Genomic DNA, 12,428 nt, shown 5'->3' with positions numbered 1-12,428 from the left:
ATTTCCCAAATAGTCTATGGAGCCAGACTAATCGCCACTCATCAAGTGCCCATTGTGTTTCTATTTCCCCGTCCCATGGTAACAGACACTTTTATTGTGATTGTTCATCTGCTGCTCTTTCATTAATGAAACATTTAGATTTCACTGCCACAAGGCCTTTTCAATTGCCTCACATCATAAATACACTTTCAAATGGAAACCTATTGTTTGGTACTCCTAACAGTCACATTTGAGATTCTGCGCTAGATTCTTGCTTGGCCAGTGACAGTAAGTAAGAAATGCCCACTTCAGGAACCAATGATCTCCATTCCCTCTTCATGGGCTAGTTCTCAATTTGCTGCAGCCTAGATGCCCTTGAGAAAGGAGCCATAAGGGGAAGGACCATTATTAGTTTTTAGGGTGCCTCTTCTCACCCCACGAGCCTCAGTAAGAGAGTGTTTAGATAAGTTTCCCGTAACTTTGGGATCTGATTCCCTCTGCTAGTATGGATTGTCTCTAGTCTATGTCAGATTGTGCATGTATTGCCTGAAATGTCATATAGGTAGGTGTAGTATGTCATATGAAGACTGTGTTTACTAAGGGAATGACTCTATTGCTGCATAGAGTCCAGGCTGTCATCACTGCCAGGTCCCTGCCGTGCCTCCAGGTGAATGGGTGGTGTTATTCTGCCTAGCAAGCTGTGTGCACATAAGCTCTCCATACTCTTTGGCTCAATCTTGTTTTCCCTTTAATTAAGACCAATCCTGTTATCTGGAACCTGGAGAAAATTAAGACACGTTTAGCCTTGCATTGAATAAGTGTGTATATTATCATTCTTTGTAGCATAAAAATGTCTTTTCCAGGAAGACTGTCTCCTGGGCTGCTTGCCCTCAAGGACTGTCTGGTTTTGTAGGTCTGGTTTGAGGGATAATTTAGTGATGTTTCCAGGCACAGAGGCCATCCATAGACTGACTTATGGACTCTGCCCTTTGCCTTAGTCTATTTGAGCTGTCTAGTGATAAAAGAAGAGGAAGAAACCCTATCCTCAGAAAGCGCCAATTTTTATAGATCATATTCCTCAAAGTAAAAACCTATGAGTGGATTGGTGATGATAACAACTTTTTTAATAGGGTGGGAAACTGTTCTTCTCTTCCTCCTGTGAGAGGAAATCTGAGTCAGCCCTCCACTAAGTTCTTTGCTGTCTCTTTGGTTCCTTCCATACTGTTCCCTCTTCCGCTCTTCTTTAACCCCTTAGACACATGCTTTTTTCTGTTACATATTGAAAAATAGGCTGGATCCCTCTCAGAAATAAACTGCATTTGTACTCGTCTCTCTAGTTACAGTCATGGAAGGTGATGTTGGAGATGTCTTATGGTCTGTCACTGATTATGCATCCATAGCACTGAGACCTTGACAGTCTCCCCACTAGCTGGCTCTTTTGTCAGATTCAAACTTCTGCACACACATCTTTTTGCTACATCCACTTACCAGCTTGATCTGTTTATTATTGCCTGTGTCTCTGTGGTATAGCCTTCTTCTGCTTGGAAACCTACGCTGTTTTCATTTGTCCCTCACTGTCACCTCTGTAGCCTGTGGGCAAGGTCCCTCAGCAAGGAGCCCTTCACAGTTTGACAAGGCACCTCCAGAGCTCGGGACTTCTCAGAAAGGGCAGGATGGCTGTTTTCTGCTTGTACTACAGCAGCACTTCCAAGCCCCCACTGCAAAGCAGGTCCCTCCAGACAAACATCTTCACAAGATGGTGCCTGCCCAAAACCACTTATAGTTGGAGTGTAAGACAAAAGACCATGAGAGAAACAACAGGTTCGCAGCACACAAGAAACTAGTGCCGTAATATTAAGGGAGTAAACATATATAGTGAGATAATGAGGCTATAGTTACCTATAATGAGATTATTCCCCAGAGGCTTGTTTTTATAGGAACTCTAATGTGCAGTCAAGGTGTTCATCACACTGCTGCCAGCCCTGCACCTTGCTGCTGCTGCCTTCCATGTCTGAAGGCCTGAAACAGCCTTGACTATTGCTTATGAGTTTGCAAAGGAGCAGAAGGCATGAAAATGCTGAACTTTGGACAGGGGGTTACATTCATTGTTTGCAGAAGACGGTGAGAGCAGCTCCAGTGGCAGCCACGGTGAGAGCAGATTCAGCCTGCCTGGCTCGAGTGACAGAGATGCCTTTCAGGATTTGGTCTTTCAGCACAGTTCTCACGTTTTAGCCAGTTGACAGCCTGCTCTTTGAAAGGGCATCTGTGCTGCTGTGTGAACATGGTCCTTTCACATCCCTTCACTGTTGTGCGCTGCTCTGTGAACTCAATACGCCGAGGTGGGAGTTCACACAGATCAACATCTTTCACACATTTCATCAGGTGCGTCATCCTCATTTTATAGCAAAGTCACCTCAGTTTGACCTGAACTGTCACAACCAGGGAGATTCTGTAAGCCTTGAGGCTAATAGACTTTTTCAAAAACAAATCTACACTCTTCCCTAAGCCTTGAATTAGCTTGATTTGTCTCCAGAAACTACACCTCTGGTGACACCAGTGTAGCCTGTAAATAAAGCACATAATGTTTTCTAAAATCTTCCAATCCTTGACTTTTCTCTAATCTGCTACCTAGGCATGAGATTTATGGTCAGAATGATTGCTCCTCATTGTCCTTCTGTCCAGAGAATTATCAGCCCACAGACCACTGTGGCGTTTCTGGGATAAATGACATGGCTCCAGTTTTGAACTGTGAATAATATGGGAGGGATGAAGTGCTCCAGATTAAGCAAGAAAGTTTAAAAAACAAACAACAGGGGGAAGAAACAACATGAGCAAATCCTTGTTTAAGTATGAGATTGACTAGCTAGACCAACTAGCATTGGTACTGTGACAGTCTAAGGGGAGAGGACTCTTTTGCATGTCTCAAGTACATTTTTGTTAATTGCAAAGGTTACTTTAGTCTAATCAGCTGTTCATAATGATCAGGTCAAACATATAATCACATACCTCATCTACATAAGAATATGCACTAGTTTAGTTCAGCCTGATGGCACGTGTTGTATGAGTATTCTTATTTAATTTAAGAATATATTTCAATTTATTATTAACCTGCCTTGAGCTCATATGAAGTGAAACAGAAAAAGACCTGTCTTGGGAGATTGCTGAGTTAACCACACACTTTCAGAGCAACTTGTCTCACAGGATGCAGTTCCTCTGGCAGTCTTGTAAACATCTTTATCTGAGCTGGTCACCACAATCCGAGTATCTGTAGTCAGTGAATCTGGGGCACAATTCATCACATCCTAAAGCAGATGCATAAATGTGATTACTTGAATTATACTATATGTGCGCTTCTTCTTCCCTATTGCTCCTAAATGGAGCTAAAGGTGGTGAGCTCAGCTGAAGACCTCTAGGCTTTGATGCTTTGCACTCAGATCATATAAACCCTACCTGTCCCACTGCAGAGAGTTAATCTGGGCCAGGCCTAACACAGGACCCAGCCCCATGGCAAGCTCTGGTGGGGCAGGGTCTGTCTCTGCCCCAGGCGCTGGTGGATCTTGTGCGGAGCTGCAGAAAATAATGCACAAATGATTTGGTTGCCACTAAAAGCAGTGCCAGACATAGCTTTAGGAATGGCAGAGAGAGACAGAAAAGGAAGCTAACACTGAAGTGAAATGAGGTTATCAGGTGCTCCGGATGTTCACACCTGACTGCAGAAAGCATCTCTGTGGGCCTGTTAACATTTGCTAGGAAAGAGAGGGATGGTACAGCCAGAGCCCTCACAGCAGAGAAGGACAAAGACATGCATGGTTTAAATGTGCTAAAGAGTGGAGACAGCTCAAGATCCACATCAGCACAGGTACTCACAGTTCTCTGAAATCCCCAGGGGAAGAAGCAAGAAGTATTACGAATTTTAAAAATGCAACCTGTGTTCCAAGGATCAGGAAAACCTAGGGGCCAGCAGTCAGTCATCCTGAGGGACAGCTGTCCTTTCCCTTCTGCCTCCTGTCTCAAGAGTCATGATGGGAGCGATGGAATCTGGAGGTGTAGTTGGTGTTTGAAATGACCTGCTCATAAGAAACCTCAGGTACCCTCTGCTGTTCAGAGCACAGGATAACTGAAAGCCAGCACTCTGTTGACTTACCTGTTAACTTTTCCTTGGAGTTAAAATTGTGGCATGTCAGGAGCAGCAACTCTGCTCTTCTGACATCCTCTCTCCAGCCTCCTCCAGGGCATGTGGGCAGGATAAGGACTCTTGGGACAGAAGAAATAAATTGGCATGAGCTGCCTACTTGAGATGTCTTCAGAATGTGTCCACAGCTCCCTCACCTCCTGTGGGTTTGTCCATGAATGGTCCTACAGATACACTGAGCTTTCTTGAATCCTGTCTTTTTTAGAAGGAAATTTATGACTAGAGGTATTTGGAAAGCAGAAATTCACTTTGTGAAATATTTTCATGTAATGACTTCTGGGTCCTGGTTTCTCCAATTAGGAGCACCATTTGCCCCTTTTTGCAATTTCCTATGCATAAGAAAGTACAAAAATAACATTTCATTTGGGGCATCGGATGTTCAGTTCACTGTTGGCTTTTAAAATTACTGAGGTGTTCTCCTTGTTATTCTTCCACTTAAGAAAGAGAAATGGGAACTAAAGCAAAACAGTTTCTTGAAATGTTAAGATTTAATTGAAAAAGCATCATGTGGCATAAAATTGTGGCTGTTGCTTTGGTTATTCCCTGACCCATTTCTTCCCAGAAAGCACTGGGGATGAATTTGGGACTAGAATCTCACGGAGTGTTAACTGTCTTAATGGAACGTGTAAAGTGCTTAGTTCCAAAATGTTCATAGTTCTGATTGATTGGGTAAGAAATATTCAACTTCCTGAGGCCAGGCATGGGGTTTGACAACCATGTCATAGAATCACAGAATTATTTCTGTTGGAAGAGACTCTCAGAATCATCAAGTCCCACCATAACCTAACCTAACTATAGAACTAAACCATGTCCTTAAGAACCTCGTCTAAACATCTTTTAAACACCTCCAGGGATGGTGACTCTACCACTTCCCTGGGCAGACTCTTCCAATGCCTGACAACCCTTTCCCGAATAATTTTTTCCTAATATCAAATCTAAACCTCCCTTGGCATGTCCTGTAGCTAAGCCTACCTGATCCAGTATGCAGCAGTCCTGCAGAAGAATGTACCTTTCTTGAAATGTGTGGCAAAAGAAAAGATGCTGGACTTGACGGTCTTGCCCAGTAGAGGGGATCCCGTGGGTCACACAAAACAGTGTGAACTTTAGTATGGAGCACAGCAGGTGAAAAAAACAATAAAAAAGTGAGAGGCCATAGTGAAATCATCTTCCAGATTCAATAACTAGCTCTAACTAAGTACTGGGAGAGCTTTTCAAATTCCAAAGGCTTCTGGGTGTTTAAATTTTTCTGTCATCCTCCTATTATCTGAGATATTAAGGTAGTTAAAGCCTGAGAAAAATGTAAGATATGTCTGTGTATTTTGTATGGTGCTATCAGCTAATCCCAAGGCTTTCTCAAGGAATCTGGTTCTTAGACTGGGATTTAGAAAAATGACATTAATGCATTAATGTTCCTTTGCCTCCAACCCTACACCCATTAGGTTTAAATTACAGTCTCTCCCAGCTTGCTTGCTGGAAGTCCCTACTCTTGTGTCTCTTGGCACGTATTTCTCTCTCATCAGTCTGCAAAAATGCTGCTGCCCACCTTGTCCCTCTCCCTTGCTCTCACTGCACCAGCCCCACCTGAAGCCATCCCTTGACCTGCCTACCTGCCTTCCTCTCTGCCTCCTACCTAACTCAGTCCTGGGCTCTTCGCAATCCTATCACTCACCTGCACTCTCAGTCAGGATCTCCACTTCAAATCCTTCTCTTTCTTGACCTCCTGCACATCCTTGGTTTCCCCTGAGCTGTGACATTTTGAAGGAGACTAACTCAGAGAACAGGATGATGTGACACATGGCCTGGACAACACAGAAAATCTGAGGTCAGAGGTGGAGGCTACAGTCTCCTCACACCTCAGGAGGTAACTGAGGCTGCCCCTTCTGCTGAACTTACCAGTGATCCAACCAGCGACAGACCAAATATGCAGATTAACAGAAGACCTGAGAATCAGGGTCCCCATAGTACTTAGGGACAGAGATGCAGGTAATTTCAGCAGTGTTTAAGAAGGATTAGGAACTGTAAAGAATTTAGGGAGCTGCACCTCTGAACCCAGAAGCCAGTGTTGATTGTGAGAGCAAAGTGGCCTCCAGCTGATAATCCAGCAGACGCAGTTGTCACAAATCTAATCCTTTGACATCACTGCCTTGGCACACAGGACATCTGATGGAGATGACATGATGAACTCTTGTCAACCCAGAGCTCCTTTCTATGCCCAGCAATGAAACTTTGCAAAAAATTATTTGGGGTCTGGGAGTACCTGCTCCTTCAGACGTCACCTCATGGGTGCTCAGCTCTGAGCTCCACCAGCCACCGGCCATACTTGATGCTGTGCATTTTGCTGAGTTAGAGGGGCAGCACCAAAGGCTCTCAGTGCCGAACTACTGAAAGCTGCAATGAATGCAAATGCACAAGGCAGGATCTTTTGCATCCAATGCCTGTAGTTTCAACTATTGTATTTGATAGGCATCAGGTGTTAGTCTGTATAGAAACTCTTCCACAGATTTATTCAGCAGAGCATCCCAGAGTCCTGGTTTGCAGCCCTGCAGCCAGAGGGACCTGCTGCAACTTGCCAGGCTCCAGCCTGGCCTGGGCACTCTGAGCCCTTCTGTGTAAACTCCAGCCCATGGCAGCTGAATGGCACACCTTGATATGCACCAGTGAGTGGGAAGTAAACCCAGATCCCGCCCAAGAGCCATCCCTCGTTAGTGCAGGCAGTAAATTGCTGAGTGCAGGCAGTAAATTGCTGAGGAGAACATGGAGAAAAGAAGGGGGGAAAAGGAAAGGTGAAATATAAGAAAGTGCAGACAAGATTAATGTCAGTAACGAGCAGAAAGATGCAAGAGAAATGGCCTTCAAGACTCTCAGAAGTGTTGCTAATAAAAAGGAAGAGAAAAAGAAAAAGAAGAGCAATGTTTAGGACTTTTTTTCATGTCAATGAGGTACTAAAGGGACCAGTTTACAGAGAAAGACTAAAATTACTAGAAATCCATAGCTCATTTTAAACCTAGCCTGACAACAGCTGATGAGGGACCCTAGGAAAGGTGAAGAATTGTTTAAAGCTGACTGAGGTAGAGTAAATGGGAGTCAGGATAAAGCTGAACATCAGATTGCTCATGACTGATTCAGAATCCCTTGAGTCACTGCTTTTATCAAGAAAAGCCAAGCCTCTGAGGTTGACGGACTGCATCAACAGAAGTGGACATCCCCTTCTGGAAAAGGCTGACAGATATCATCAGTGATGACGGGTGCTTTTGGCGGGGCGTTGAGCCAACCTGCCCAGCAGATTATCACATGTTGCCAAAATGCACAAAAGTTTAAAAAACTGTATCAGGCTCTTCTCCTCTAAAGGGCTCCCACAGAGGAAGGGGAAAATGTGTGTTTGAAGAAGGGAACTTCTGTCTGGGTGGCATGGCAATACACCATGCTGGTCTCTAACACTTTCCTAAAGCAATATGTAAAAAAAATGAATAATAGGCTTAGCTGGCTAGTTACATTGCTGAAACATACATGTGATTAGTAATTCAAAGTCACTCTATTTCTGGGTGAAATTCTTAGACTGGAGGTCACTTTTCACAGCAGAGAGCCAGTGCTCATAATTTCCAGTGGCTGGTAACTCGATATGTTGTTTGATGCCTGCTAGTAATATCTCCTGAAATTAGAGGGGCTTTCTATGGTGGTCTCAAAGGTTGCATTTATTTCTGGTTTCTTCTCTGTTGCAAATGGAGTTACTTGACATAATTATATGGAAAGGGAAAAATATTCAGTGTTTTATTGTAATTTAATAAGGAGATTTTTTTTTTTTTTTTACATGGCAGGCTAGAATTCAACTTGATTTAGAGATCCAAAGTGAATAACTATGAGTCCCCACATTTATGCACTGTAAGCTTAGTTCAACACAGGCTTCAGTTGCACACACACAGTATTTCTGATGGTTTGAAGGAGAATGAAAAGCTAAAATCAAAACAGGCTTTAGGTGTTGTTTTATGTACTAAATATTATTGACATGGCTGCTGTGACCAGGAAAGTAACACTAATGCATTTGATAAATGCAATATGTGTAATGTTTCCTGGTATTTCCCTGTTTCAATATTTATCACAGATATTATTGGTATCACTGCAGCCCATGAGATCAGAGACGCAATCCAAATATATTCCTTCAGCAGTGTCCTGATGTTACATGCTTTTGAGAGAGACGTTCCACCAAGAGAAAAATATGTTGAAGGTTCTCCAGTCTTTCACAAGAGAATACAGTAGCATTGATAAGGTGTGTGGTCTTAGAAAAGCCGCAGTGGCCTTAACAGTTTGAAAAGAGGTATCACTGCAAATTAGTGTAAAACCACAAATACAGTGTCTGGGATTTAGAGATTTGTTTTGAACCCTTATTACTTGTACACAGTAGTATGTAAGCTGCGTTCCCTGATTTCAATATCAATACTGGCAATGCAGCCTGCCACAGGTTTGGAGCCCTTGGGGACATTGGAGTGACTGTTGGGCCATAACAGCAATGCAGCAGCACTAGCCTCGCATTCAGCACCAGGACACCCTATTTCTGAAGTATCAACCAGAGAACATGGGTTCAAAAGATGTACCAGCACTCTAGAAAACAGAATGGTGCTGTGGTTATATTGGGCAAGGCCTGAACAAGAAGGTACCAGCTTGGTACAGACCCAAGAGCAACCAGGGTGGCTCTTGCTGAAGAATCACTGGTAGATATTTCTCTACAATTATTATTGCTTTTCTCTTCCTAGTATCAATTTAAATTATCTTTATAGTCAACCATGGTTTTTGTTCATTTGTTTGTTTTATTTAATCATATCCATAGTCTTTTACAGCCCTGAAAACAGTCCTTTCCTCCTCCCAAGGCTGGGAGGAAGAGCATGGTGTGGGCACCATGCAATCAGAGGGACAACACACAAGAGTTGGGGGAACACAGTGTCCCAGCTGCTCAAAAGCTTTTGGGAGCTGCTGCGGGAGCCAGAACCACGTGGAAAACTGCCCTGGGAGCAGGAGCCCAGAGCCTGCACAGCCTCAGAGGCAGCAGAGGAGGCTTGGCAAGCAGTGCCTCACCAAAATGAAACATTGAGCTGTCCAGCCAGAGCTGGAGGGGATGCCCAAGAGATGGCACCTGCAATCAGCAGCAGAAAATGGGAAAGCACCTTGGCACACCCGTCTGCCCAGCAAGGGTTGTGCTCCAGGTTGCCTTGAGCTCCACTTGTGGTCACACCTTGGGTCACTGGGCCACCTATTGCACTGCATTTGTGCCCAACACCAGCCTGTGTCTTCCACCAACTTGCAACACAGCCACGGGGACCCCAGCACACCATGTTTTACTGTGTCAACAGTACCAAGGCTCATCACTTGAAATTCAGCCATGGTGTGCACGTTGTCTGAATCCACAAAAGAAGCTTTTCATCATCTGTCTTAACAATGAACAGAATTATGCATTTGTTTAACAACCAGTCTTGCATGAGATTTAATAATTTCCAGTTCATGTTTCTTGTCTATCTTCCTATTTTCAAACAGTATTCAATGAAAAGAAAATATTGCTCAAAGGAAGGATTTAATTATAACTACCTTTTCATTGCCTTAGCTAGAGTGCATAAAACTCCATTTTATGCTCTGATGTTGACCAAAGTTTTGGATACAAGTCCAGATACTTTGATATTATTCCAAAGTAAGTGGGTGGGTATTAAAGAAATTAGTCTTGGTGTACATTTTTATAGATCAGAGCAAGATTATTTCAATGTAAATAATTACATAGTTGATATAGTTGCAAAACAATAGAATCCACAAAAAAACCAGTTTTGATCAAACAAACATTTATTTTTTATCTAGTACGAGACATTTCATTCACTTTTCATAGGATAAGACCTTTTAAAAATAATTTTGTTCATTTTCAAAATGAGGTTTTGAAAGAAAAATCCTATTTCATTTTAATAATATCAGAACAAAAAGCTTCAACTTTTCTGATCTTCTCTCTCTAATCTGCATTTCAATTCAAAGCTATTAATTTCATTTTATGCCAATACATAATATGATTTGCTGTAAAAACTTCATTTTTTCACATTATTATTCAGAAATACCTCATCGGGCCAAACCCATGTGGATCTCTCTTTTATTTCTCTGTCCCTTTATTGTATTGACATGCCTTGCACCATGCTATGGGGGGAAAGAGAGATGAAGGCAGGCTGTAAGAAGTAGAGAGTAATTTAATGTAAGTTATTTTTCACAGTATCCCAGAAAATATATCTAAAGAAACACTAAATATAGTATAGCAAATTTAGTGGTGGGGCTTGCTGGTGCCCTCACATCATAAATCTATGTAGAAGCTTAATTATTTTACCAAGAGTGACAGAACTTGATACTGTGATTTTTAAAAGAAATGGAAAGAGCTGCTGCCATTCAGAAAGGATTTATCCCCTAGATTTAGACCACACTATATCCAGGGAAATAAAGCAATATTAAGGGTGAGGTGACTGCAACTTGCAACAGCAACCTTGATACTTCTGCAGAGAACCTTCCTGTACTGAATTGTGTGGGCTAGCAGTTAATTCAGTGAGAATGTAATTTTCGTCAGTCAGTGTTTAATTAAAAGCAGCACTGCATTCTAAATCTGAGGACAGGATCTCAAAAACCAAAATATGGCTCTAAAGGAAAGGTCTCCTATGAAACAGACATATTTCCAAAATACTTGAAAGATCCTGTGATTTTTAATATTGACTGCATAATGCACATTGCTTTTAAAAATGCAGGTGCATCACTGTGCAACTCACAGAAGTAGCACCTTAGCTTTAAACATCTGTGTTTTGATAATCCTGACCTAGTTTTGCATTGCAAATTTATAACCTTTTTGCAAATACTGTTGAGAGAACGTTCTTGTACCTTTGAAGACTTGGAGGCTTTTGGGGTCAGTGTGATGGCTATAGGAGCTGGACACTGCCGTTAAATATTTAATAACAGACGAGCTTTCAACTTATCTGATTACTTGGTCCTTTTTGGGATAAAGAAAACGGCTCTTCTCAGAGAAACAGAGTACTTGTTGATATTTACTTCCCATTGGTGGGACTGGATGCACATCCCACATTAATTAGCAGCGGGGAGAGATGTTGAGTGATGTTGATGGCTGGGGGCAGGCGTGTCTGCACAGCAGCATGCAGAACCAGGGCTCTTGCATGGTGCTATGGAGGCACTGGAGGTCCTCGCTTCTGCAGAGAAAGTGAGTGGTGTTTGTTCCTGCTAAACCATAGACCTTTAATCCTGGAGGTTTCTGCACAGGGGATGGAGAGCTGGCCTCTGCCTTCCCTAGGGAAGTGTAAGGACACCTCCTCTTCCATCTCTATGGATGTTGTTGGGGCAGCAGGAGTCTTGGCTTCTGATCTCAACACCCAAGTTACCTCCTACAGTCAGAGGATTTTTTTTTTTGAAGCTGTGGCTTATTTATGTTGGCGTTAGTGCTTACATTGTGCTTATGGAGATCCACACATCACCTCCTGCTCTCCCAGACAGCCAGTGCACAATCATTCCTTCTCTTTACCTCAGGCCACAAGCACAGGACAAGGTCCTACCTCTTGTGCTCACAAGCTTTGTCTTACTTCTAACTCTGTTGTCTCTTCCCCATTCACCACACCATCTCTCAAACTTGTCAGATTTCCCCATAAAAATTTTCCCACAAAACCTATTCCCCTGCTGTCCCACTGGTGCTACCAGCCTTCTTCTGTGTCATGATCCCACCTGCTTTTAGTGCTGCCCTTTACTGGCAGCTTTCCCAGGCTGCTTGGCCGCTGAGCCTGGTGCTGCATCCCAAATCCTCCCATTTAGCACTACATGGACTGTGGCTTGGGCCACTCTCATGGGAGTCAGTGAGGTCTCTAATGGCAACACACATGCCTTGCACATGGCAAGGTCTTGCAACTTGACTGCATATACAGACCAACATGTTGCTTTCACTCCTTCTCACAAACAGGACATTCCTTCAGTCACCATCAAAACCCATGAAGTGTGAGAAGGGCTGCTCCATTTTATTGTTTTCTGTTCTTGATGGCTGCTGTACTGCCCTCACCACCACAGGACCCACAGGCTGGGCTTGCCTGTGCTACATGGTGCAACCAGACTCTGCCAAATGTGGGTCAGCAACTTTCATCCTTTCCCTCAGGAGAAAGAGGAGTTCTCTGTGTGTGTGTTGGTGCTCCTTTTGACTACTTGTGGCTCAAGTACTCTTTGACTTGTTAGGTCAAAGAAGTGCATCTTAACAAAAATC

Source organism: Streptopelia decaocto (assembly GCF_964273445.1).
Source record: "Streptopelia decaocto genome assembly, chromosome: 2".
In the NCBI taxonomy this organism is placed as follows: domain Eukaryota; kingdom Metazoa; phylum Chordata; class Aves; order Columbiformes; family Columbidae; genus Streptopelia; species Streptopelia decaocto.
Note: the sequence above shows the minus strand (reverse complement) of the source record.